Consider the following 11181-nt stretch of genomic DNA (forward strand, 5'->3'; position numbering starts at 1 on the left):
CGCCCGCCCTCCAAGCCAATGATCGGCGTCACTCTTCACCCGCCCCCTGACCCAGCGACGCCTCGCGTGGTGCCTGCGCGCATGCGTACCGCTCGAAGCCGAGCCCGGGCGGAAGAGGAAGGCGAGACGCCTACGAGCATTCACCCGCTTCTTAAAGGGGCAGACGTCCCACGCCGCTGTCTCGTGGGCCTTGGCTGGGCTTACACCGAGCGCTGCCTCGCTCGGGGCTGGGAGCGGTGCTTCGAGGCGGCGAAGCCTTTGCTGAGCGTCCAGGTGTCCGCTCTGCTCGGCAGACCCTGTACCCCTTGAGTGGTGGGGAGCCTGTCACTAGCCCTTCTCTTGCTGGTGGCACAGCAGCCCTTGGGGCTGGGGAGCAGGTGGCATGGCTGGACCAGAGCCACGGCCATGATGCATGCCTCACACCTCTCTTGTGTGGGGCTGTGGTTGGGCTGCTGGCACTGCTTTGAGGTTCTTAGCAGATCCCAAACCCTGGCCTGTGTGCACACTGATGGCCTAGTTTTGTATATAAATGAATTCACAATAACCTGTCTCTCATGCTCCCTGTGATACCCACAGTATGTCAGGTTATGGGGCAGAGCTGAGGGACCGGTGCTGCTTTACCCGCTCCTGTCCTCACACATCATCTGCTCCATCACCCCTCCCTGCCTGGCCTGGCATGTCTGATTGATCCCTGCAACCCTCAGCCTCAGCCCTCTGGGACTGCAGCGCAGTACAGATCTGTGTGTGTTCCTGCTGGGCATTTCTCACTCCAGGTGAGGATTTAGGAGGAGCCTGAGGAAGCTGTGGGCCCCTCACAAGGACCACACGTTGGGCAGAGCCACCCATCATGGCCACATCTCTTGGCCCTGCAACCCTTGCCTTCACGTGGCCATTACACTCAGCTCTTCTTCCCCAGCTTGCTTTGACCCACCAGCAGCTTGTGCCCTGGGAGCTGTTTCTTGCTGCCTGTCAAAAGTGAGAACTCCTCCATTCCCCCCTTGCTTGGTACTTTAAGTTTTTCCTATGCAGGAACACAAAACTGTGAATTCCCGGTGACTCATCATCACTCTCTGTCAGAGCGGCGTCTTCTGCTGTGCAAGCATACATTTGGGAAATGATTCAGTCTGCAGGAGAAAGAAAGCTCCTACGGTAATGTAGCTCATGTATGTAGAAGGAAAGCCTACTCAGAGTGTCTGCTTTTAAGGGGAGCAGTCAAAGAAACTGCTTTCCATCTTGCCTGGTGTACCCAAAGCCATGATAATAATAAAAAGTTTTATTTTAAGACTGGTCTATGCATGGAGTTTTTTGAATAGCTAACTATTTTGGGGGAAAAGTGAGATGAAGAGGTCCAGGTTAGGACATTGCTACAGCTGTAGGAAGTTGTTCATATAAAGGTAGAGGAGTTGTCTCGACAGAATGCATCCACATGGTGATAGACGCTTTTACTGCGCTCACCATGTTGCTTTCCAGCTTGGTAAAGGCACTGTGGTACAAACACTTTCTGTCTGCACAAGCGCAAAAAAGTCCTGGCTTGTGTCCATCTGGCTATTAGGCAGTGAGGGAAGGCTGTGGTTTGCCTGTGTTTCTTCCTGTGGTGGACTCAGTCAGCTACAGGATGACTCCACAGTGAAAGACAGGAGGAATGGAGAGGGAAGATTGGCAGCCAGCAATGCCCTGAACTGCAAATATCAGCAACAAGTTCCCCTTGTGTTTTAGAGAGCTTAGATTCAAGGTTTTACTACAGGTCTCTCCGCATCTCTAATGAAAATAAAATACAAAGGATTCAAACTCAGCTCGGACTGTGCCAGATGCACCAGAATGAAAACGATGCTCCGAGAGCAAGCTAGCCTCCAACTCATTCCCGCCTCGGTTCTGTCAGGAGCATTTGCGCAAGCAAGAATATCTGCACTCTTGTCACTCAAAGGGAACGTGGCTCTTGTGTGGAGGAGCTCAGATGCATCACATGCTAGTTAAGGGGGCTGGAGTTTCAAGGGCAAATGAGGTATCTTTAAACATCACACTCATTTCTAAATGCAGAGCCACTGTGTCCCCAGTTGCCCTCACATTGCTGTGGATGGTGATTTGCAGACAGCTCAGGACTGATATGCACTTAGCGGCCTTTGGGGTTTAGTTGTTTTTAATGGTTGCTCTGGATGGGGTCTGAGCAGTTTGGAGGCGTTTGGCTTGAGTCACGTATCCTTGGAGTAGCTGGAAAAACAGGTCTGCAGCTCCTGGCCGGTAAATAGACCTGCATGGGTATGGAGGAGAGTAGGATCTCCTGGGCTATGCAATGCTGCCACCTCCTGCCTGCCGGGGGACATCTCTGTGTCCAGGGGACACTGCTGGCGCCTTGGGTCAGGGAACATCACACAGGGCAGGGACTGGCTGAGCCAAGCCCGGTGCAAATACACCCAGGCGCGCATCTTCCCCAAAATGTCTGCAGTCTGGTTGAGGGTTGAGCAAAAATAGATGGCCAGCAATCAGCATTTGGTATTTTTTGTCTTGGTTATTTTTAACTTGCGTTCACTAACAGGTCCTGCAGGAGGAATGGGAATGGGGGGATTCAAAGGAGGATCAGTCTAGGCAATGTGGGAAGGGCTGCAGGACAGGCTGGAGGATAGCAGAGAGATGGCAGAAGTCAGCCAGCACAAACTAGGCTAAAACCAGGATGCCGAAGAGAAGAAAGACCTACCAGCACAGCTGCAGCTTCATCACCCCTGGCAAGGAGCAGTGAGGATACCTGTGAACACCCTCCTGCTCTGGGACCAGAAGTGTGGTGAGAACCTCCACCCCATCTCCAGCTCTGGCTGCTCCGTGAAGGAAAAGCTGGAGAGCCCTATGCACCAGCATCCCACTGTGTGCTATGCGGAGATGACCTCAGCCTGTTTCCCGTTTCCTCACTCCTGTGGTTGCAGACCACATCTGTTTGTGGGCTGGGGACACCAGGTTGGATCCTCCCTCTCAGATTTACATCTCAGCCACTCCAGGGCTCTGTTTATATCTCCACAGTAGCAAGGAGAGCTTTGTTCAGTTTCAGAGAAGAGGAAGGTGCATGTGTATTTCTGGGTAGGCAGAAATTAACCCGGTGAATGAACAGCACTATTCAGAGCATGGGTTTGGAGGAGACCCATAGCCTGAAGGGTCCCAGATGTCCAGAATCTGATCAGATCTGGAGGTGAGTCTCACCTGGTGTGTTGTCCCCTCCTGTGTCAGAACAAAGTCTACCCATGCAAGAGCTTTTGCTGGTTTTTGTTTTGGCCACCAGATCTGTTCTGTCTTCATGCCATAGTGCAGGAAAACTCCCCTCCCAGCCCTTGTGGAAAACCACATCCTGTGACACCGTGTCTGGGGTTTGCCATGCTGAGCAATTAAGATTCTGACAGTCTGAAAGAAGTCCTGGCTTTGTAAAAGTCCTACCATGGTCTCTGCCTTTGTGTTTGTGTCCTAAGTCTTTAGGAAAGCAAAGAAGTTGGTGAAGACAAATACAAACAATACCAAGGTCTACACAACCATAAAACCCACAAAGATACTCATTGGACTTAAAATTATGTCAAATAAAAGCACTGAAACTGTAAGTTGGGAGGGGAATTTTAGGCTGTGGTTTCACGGCAGCTGGCCTGTTCTAAGGACTCACTGCTGCTCATACAGTGTGGTCTCACTTCTGCATCCATCTATACTCCTACTCACCCTGCTCGCAATGCCGAGCTCTGGTGGCTCGTCAGCACCTCTGTGGCTGGTTCAGCTCTCCAAGCCTACAGAAAATGGTCTGAATGGTTTCTCTTGGTGTTCTCCCTGGGTTAATGTTCTGCCAGACTAGTGACTCGAATGGCTCAAGTTGCTCTAGGGGACAGTGCAAGGGTTGTCCCTGTTGGCAATGCCATGCTGTCAGCCAAAACACCAGACAGGAGTGGTCAGATGAGAAAACTGAAGAAACATCCCCTACTGACTGGAAAGGTGTTCTGCAGGCACCCAGGAGAGAACACCAGAATCATAGAATTCACTGCTAACAGGGACAACACCTGCCTCAGCACCACCACCAAAGAGGATGGAGTGAACTGGACAACTAGAGCATCCGCAAGCTCTTCTTTAGCTCCTGTTCATTATTATTTTTCACATCTTTCAGGGACACTGAGACAATGAAAACAAGCTTAGGTGTATCACCTGATAAAGTGAAAGGAATAAATCCCACCTCTTCTCTTTCCAGAAGGTAGGCCAGAAGGCCTGCTGCATGACGAAGCCTCCAGTGTGACTGGCCCTTCTTGATCTCAGTGTCGCTCATCCTTTATTTGTGCCTGCTTTGCAACTAAGCATCCCCAAACCTCTTAATTTGATCCCAGCAAAGGAGAAGAGTGTTTCTGGTGTAATAAACCAGCTGTTTGATGCAGCGCTGATGGAGCAGCATCCTCTTTGCATGCTTGTAACCATGTCAGCAAATATGTTCTGCCATGAAGTTGGAGCAGGAGGGAACTGCTCATCCTTCTGGGCAGCAGGGATATCCCAAGGTCCTGTCTAAAGGCTCCTGAGGAGGGAGGAACAGTGAAATGACAAGCTAAGCAAAGTCACGATTGAAGAAGTCAAAGGGCATGCAGTGCCTCTGCTCCAGAGCGGTCAGCTCGCGTTCAGGTCAAGTTATAATTTCAGAGCCTCTCCAGAGTAGAGCTGTCATCTTCCATGGCTTTCTTCCCACTACTGCAGGTAGGACACCACGGATGCACATCCTGAGCGCAGAAGCAATACAGACTGCAAAGGGCAAAGACGCATGCCACAGCTGAACTGAGCTGACAGATCCCATCCCCTGCCCAGTGGCAGAGTCCTGCTCACTCCTGGCCAGCTGCTCCAGCAGTCCGGCCCCTCACTGAGCCAATGCACCTCCTAACCTGGCAGGAGATGACACCCTTGTTTGGCCAGGCTAGTTTTCTGATTGTTTAGGGAATCAAATCATCTCATGCCAAAGTCCAAACAAGCTGGAGCTAATGCAAAGGAAAAAGAAGAGTGGGATCAACAAAAACCCAAGATCTTCAGAAATAAAACTTCTGTCTTCTGTCTTTTGACTCGTCCCTCCAGCCACCTGGCATCAGACCCTTTCCAGAGGGTCAAGTTCACCCTGTGTACCCTGTGTAGCCAAGAACAAGCAGGGTCCATATCTCCGACCAAGGTCTGATCTGCTCTCTGAAGTGTTCACTGGCTCAGAGAGATTGAGAACCCAAGGCAGTTTTGCCCCCAATTTTCTCTGTAAGTGGACAAAACCTGTGTGCAGATGCACAAACCAAGACACCACCAGTGGGTTTTACTGAGTCCTGGGCAGCCAAAATCATCTCAGCATTTCTTTGCTCTTTGGCAGGAGGGGCAAGTGAGCTTCTAGCAAGGCTGAGGGATTTGTGTTTTAAATTAGATCTGGGTTGCAGATTTGTAGACACAGCGGGTTGCTTGTCTGGGGACACCTGCTCTGCTCTAGCATCTCCTCGCCCAAGCCATTATACCAGCAGCATTCCCTTCTTGCAGGGGCCTTCACCTTCCTTCCAGAGCCCCTGAGCTTCAGCTTTGTGCTGACCTTAGCTGTTTCTCCATCCAGCTATTTTTTGCTGAGCTTTTGGCATTTGGGAAAACTGCTGGAGAGGAGCAGCTTGCACTGGTAGGAACCAAACCAGGCTTGTGCTGGGATCCCACACATGAGGTAGCTCACCTTCAGATGGTCCTGTCTGCATGCCTGAAGACACCTGTTAGGGTGGCTTTGCCACCCATCTGGCCAAACTTTGCTCCCCTGCAGGTGCCTCTGGCAGAGTGGGATGATGTGGGGCTTACCAGGGCATTGAGTGGGGCGGGAGGGATCTGATCCCTCCGCATTCCTTAAGCAATATCCTGCCTGACACCCACCCGTGCCATGAGCATCCGCAGGCACCAAAGAGGTGCTGCTGGCCACCCCTGCCAGGGCTACTTGTCCCTGCCCTCCCGCTGGTCCCTCCCCTGTGCTGACAGGGCCAAGCATGGGGCTGCAGGGAGCCAGCCCAGGGAACTGGTCCAGGTTGAAAATAACTCTGTTTTTCCAAAGCAGTCTGATACTGGCTGCATTTGCCAGGCTGGCTCTCAGTGCAAAGCTTCAATGCCAGTGCTGGCACAAGGCAAGAGGCACCATTATTTCTGGCAAGGGTGCCTACTTTAAGTGTTCTCACATAACCCTCAGAAAGTTGTCATCCCTTGTAGTTCAGGGGTAAAGCCAGCACCATTGATGCCTTATTGTATCAGAAAAGATACAAGCAGCCATGCCATGTCTGACCTGGAGCCTGGGATTTCATTTCTAGCACTACTGCGGGAGTCAGGCAGCAGAGACAGGCAAGGCTGTGGCGAGCCTTCCCCAGTTACAGCAAGCCCTTGCATTTGATCACATCATTATCTCCAGACAGACCCCATCATCCACAGCCATGACAGCGTGGATGTAGCATCGTGCCTTGTTCGTCCTCCATCAGGGAAGGGACATGGGAGACCCTGCACCTGGGGCACAGCTCTGGCCAGCTGGGCAGAGCCTGGAGCAGGGCTGGGACAGTGGGAGAAATCTCATTCTCACAGTGTTTGAATTGAACCAAAGGTATCTGGGTCTGGGAAGAAGATGTCTATGAGCTAAAAGCGCCATTTACAAGCCTTGCAAGAAGTTAGAGGGAAATTCTGTGGTCTGGGACATTCCTGGCTGTTTGGAGAGAGGGGTTTTTTTAAAGTACTGCAGGAAAAGGGGGATTTTCAAGTCATCTTGATGATTCATAGGAAATGCTGTTAGTGCACAGCTGAAGCTCCTTGGAAGACTCTTTGCTGCAGTTTCTCTCGTGAACATATTAGTGCCAAGCAGCAGTGTTTGCAGACTGCTTGGATTGCCCTGGCTCTGCTGCAGAGCTTGGGCTATCCACCCAGGCAAAAAGGTTCAGAGACATGAGATCCCAAAAAGTTTCTTTCTTGATGGAGCTCATCTGATTTCCTTTGGGATACCTTGTTTTACCTTGCCTTAACTCCATGAAAGGTCACAAGATTTCCAAAAGCAGGTTCCTTCCCTAATCCAGTGCCAAGAGGCTGTGCAGCTCCAGAAGCGTCTGTAGGTAGATGGAGGAACTGCATCTCCTTTCCTTTGGCACAATCACTAGGGTCAATTTGCTGAACGGTGGTGCAGCTGAGGTCCAAATTTTCCAGTGATGTCAGACGTGAAGTTGCTTCAGGTACTTGAGCAGATGCACTGGGAGGTGAGGTGAGAGACTCTGAAGAAGTCATGGGCCAAAAAATATGTAAATGGCAGCACAGCTGATTCACTGCATGTCAAGTACTATGGGTAAGTCTTCAGCAGCAGTTTTTTTGGTGCTTTTGAATTAATTACCCTGCTAGTGCAGAGTACTGGTATTTGACATCCAAGGCACATTTCCCCTGTGAGACTGCTTAAATCAGTCAGGTTCAAATCACTGAGGTGAGTCTCCTCTAATGCAAAAAAAATTCAGCTCATGGATACACCTGGGAGTAAATCTTCCCTCTAAGTATAGTTTCTTGAACCATTTTAGGGAGCATGGATTTTATATGTGCCATGTGCTGTGGTTTAGGATGCCTGGGAGGATAAGACGAATGAAAGAAGGTGGTGCAGAGTGTGTGCTGTAGCAGTAGAGCAGTGGGGCTGGAGTGCAGGATGTGGCCAGCTCGGTCCTGCCTGCCCCAGTGCAGGCTTTGGCTGTGCTGGGTGGGCACTGCTGCTCTCCAGTGGCAGAAGCCAGCTGAGCACAGTCTGTCCCAGCAGGCTCCCCATCACCCTCTTCTTGGGGTGCTCTGGATCTCTTTACACATCAGGAGAGAAATGACATGGAGCTGTGAGCAGAGGCCTTGTCCCCCTGTCCCCCAGGCCCTGTTGCAGCAGGGATGCTCCTTCTGCCTCCTGCCTCCTGAACCTTAAAATACTTAGAGGCTCCCTCTGGATAAGGATCAGCACTCGAGCAGATTGCAGATGAGGGACCCAATCAAAGGCTACTGAGTCTGGTGATTTTATCACTAACGGCACATCACATGGTGGCTTTTATCAGCACTTCCTCAGGGGTCATAGAGTTAGTCCTGTGGAGTCAGGGCATGACAGTTCCTTCCATTTTTTCCAAAGCAAGTTGGTTTCTCCCAATATTGGAAAGAAAAACATGTTTCAGAGCACCCCAGAGAGCCTGGAGAGCATGGCACGTGGAAAGGAGCCCCATACCTCCAGGGGCTTGCTTGCAAATGTCTCTGTGATTTTTAAACATGGTGTTTCCTAGGCCATCCCTCCTGATTTCTAAATCCTGAGGGAGATTCGCAGGAGTCTAGCTCTGATGGATGCTGAGTGCTGGCCCATCTCCCAGAAGCCAGGGACAAGGTCATTGCACTGGGATGCTAATGGGCAAAGTGTCCCAGGATTTGGACTCAGGCCAGTGCACCTGACTCCAGACAAATTGTGGCTGGAAATTTGGGGCTCCAGCCCCTTCCTGAGTGTGTCCTCCCAGGGGGAGGATCCATTTGTGCCTTGTCCCTTCCAACACTCACCTGCAGGCATGAACACCTTCTCTGCTCAATGGAGCAGCTTTTCGTGTCATTCACAACCTGATTCTTGTTGAGATTAAAAAAAAACCACATGGGCTTAGAGATGCTGTCTGATTATGCCTGAATTTTTTCTCTCCCCTCCTCCAAAGATCGTCACGAGCTCTGGTTCATTAGCGTTTGTGAAAAGCGCAGGGTGGAAAGTGCCAGATAAGGGGAAAGGCTCATCACGTGTTATTGTCACCACAGTGCTGGAAATATCACTAACAAATCAATCAACCCCTTGATGCGCAAGGCCCTGCTCCACATCTCCTCTGGACCAGCAGTTACACTGTGTGGGTTCCACTTTATCATCTGAGGAGCAGAGTGAGCAGATGAAAAGGGTGCAGGCTGTCCCACTTTGATGCTTTTATGCTTTTGAGAGCGAGCTCTTTCAAGGCTCCTTTATTGATGGACCTTCAGCTAATTTTAGCACCAATGAACAGCAGTTCAGCACAGCTCAGAGGAGCAGGGGCTATGGTTTGCAAAAGCAGGTGTCTGTATTAGACCCTCCAGCCAGCATGTGGGCAGACACAGAAATGGCTCTGTTGGATCTCATGGGCAGCCCTGAGCTCACTGTGCCCATACTCGAAACCAGCTGGGGACACACCAGCTTCAGTCCCAGAACTGGGTGGCAGCAAGACCCTGTGGGGACAGCTTAACTCTGGCTCTGTGACACAGCAAGGCAGCTTTTGGTCACCGTGTTTTCTGGTAGTAGTCTGAATTGCTGCCTGCTGCTCAGAGGCACAGAGCGAGTCATGTGAGTGCCCTGGGAAGTAGCTGGGTGCCTTGAAGAGTACGGCACTTCGCTGATGCCCATGATGCAAATTTGGGAGCAGCACCAGCTAAGGGCGAGGCTCCCTTCTGCTCTGCACCCACTGCAGCTCAGGCGTGAGCAGCACAAACTCCCTCTGCATCATCCTCCACTGTGGGGGAGTGGGTGCTGGTGGGGACTGGTCCCTGATACAGAGCAGAAGGCACCTCTAACAGCCCATGACAAGATTTAGCTGCAGAAGCTCTGGGTGCAGAGCTCTCGTACCCATGCTCCTTTCTGCAGCCGTCTCATTTGGGTCTGCGAGGCCACATCTGTGCAGTGGCAACTGACACCTAGCACAGGAACGCCACACGGTAAGGATGACTTGCCCTGATTACAGGTGCTGCTGGTCTGGTCCAAAACCCACTAGTGCTTGGGGAGCAGATCAAAATCTCGTGTGACCCAAGCACAAGACTCATCACCTCTCTCCTAAGTGAGGGGGTTGCCCTGTTGTCACAAAGTTTCTTGTGATCCTGCCTCCAGTGGGATGCAGAGTCCCCTTGGATCCCCAGAGAAGGGGAAGGTGCGTGGTGGCTAAGCCGTGGCTCCCCATGGCAAGCCCATGATACCTAGGCTGACAGAGCCAGACTCCTAGGACTGGCACCCAACCTGCGTCTGAGACAGGCAATTTATGTCATTCTGAAGCTTTTCAGGAAAATTCAGACATGTGGGACCTGCCTCCCCTCTGCAGGGAGAAAAAGAAAGGTGTGAGACCGGAGGGGAAGAAATGAAAGTTTGTCGTTCACCCAAGGGTGGACCTGCTGCAGCCATGGGGTGCAGCAGGTGACAGCATTCCTCTGGCCAAAAGGTGGGCAAGGCATCCAGAGCACCCCTTGGGTGCTGCAGCATGAACTGCAGCAGCAATGCACTAAGTCAAAACAGGCTCCAGGTCCTGGCTGTGAGTTCTCTGCCAGCCATGGCACTGGATATCCCCAGCGTCTCTGTGCTGCTGTACCAGGATGGTTTCTCATGGCAGGTTTGGACAGGAGCTACAAGAAGGATCATTCCCCTCAAAGCATCCTGTTCACTTCCCAAGGGTCAGGTAGCTGCCAGAGTGACCCACACTGCAATTGGTGTGTTCAGTCTCTGGAGTACATGGATCCCTGTCGGTCACCTCTTTGAAAAATTATCCTGAAAATAAATGTTTCTAAAAATAGAAATGTCTCCTTGTTTCACCTCTGCTGGACCCTATCCCAAACAGAGGAGCCTGACCAGAGTCAGATCTTCCCATTAAAGCTGGTGGAGTCACATCTCCATACCCAGCAGTTGGTACCCAGCTGCTGAGAACTGGTGCATTGCAGGGAACTCCAGGCACATGACAGCATCTCCCCATATGCCCTTGCTGTGAGGCTTGCTTTATCACCCCGGGAAACTGGAGACAGTGTTCTGAAATCTCCAAATTCAGACTGAATTCAGTGGGTTGCCTGGCTATCATAATGATCAGATCTTATCACCAGACCGTGTGGCAGCAGGCAAACAGAAGACACTGGAGTCAGCTGCTATGTCTGAACAGCCTGTTCCTGCCACCTCTGAGCTGATTAAAATGTTTGGGAGCATTAAGCAGCGGAGGGGAGACATGCACGCAGAGGAGCGGGCTGGTGAAAAAGGCGGGACTGAGTTCTAGCAAAAGAAATTTTTTAAAATTACTTTTTGTGACTGGAACATATACTGTGGTTTCCATGAATTCCCAGACTCTTCCCCCTCCTCTGTCTCAGGGACATCACCAGACAGCTGTTAGCAGCAGAAGTATTTGCTTTCATTAGGCTGTATGCTGCCTGAAAATCCAGAGGAGACCAGGCAGAGGGATG

The sequence above is a fragment of the Phalacrocorax aristotelis genome, chromosome 8, assembly GCF_949628215.1.
Source record: "Phalacrocorax aristotelis chromosome 8, bGulAri2.1, whole genome shotgun sequence".
Taxonomy (NCBI): domain Eukaryota; kingdom Metazoa; phylum Chordata; class Aves; order Suliformes; family Phalacrocoracidae; genus Phalacrocorax; species Phalacrocorax aristotelis.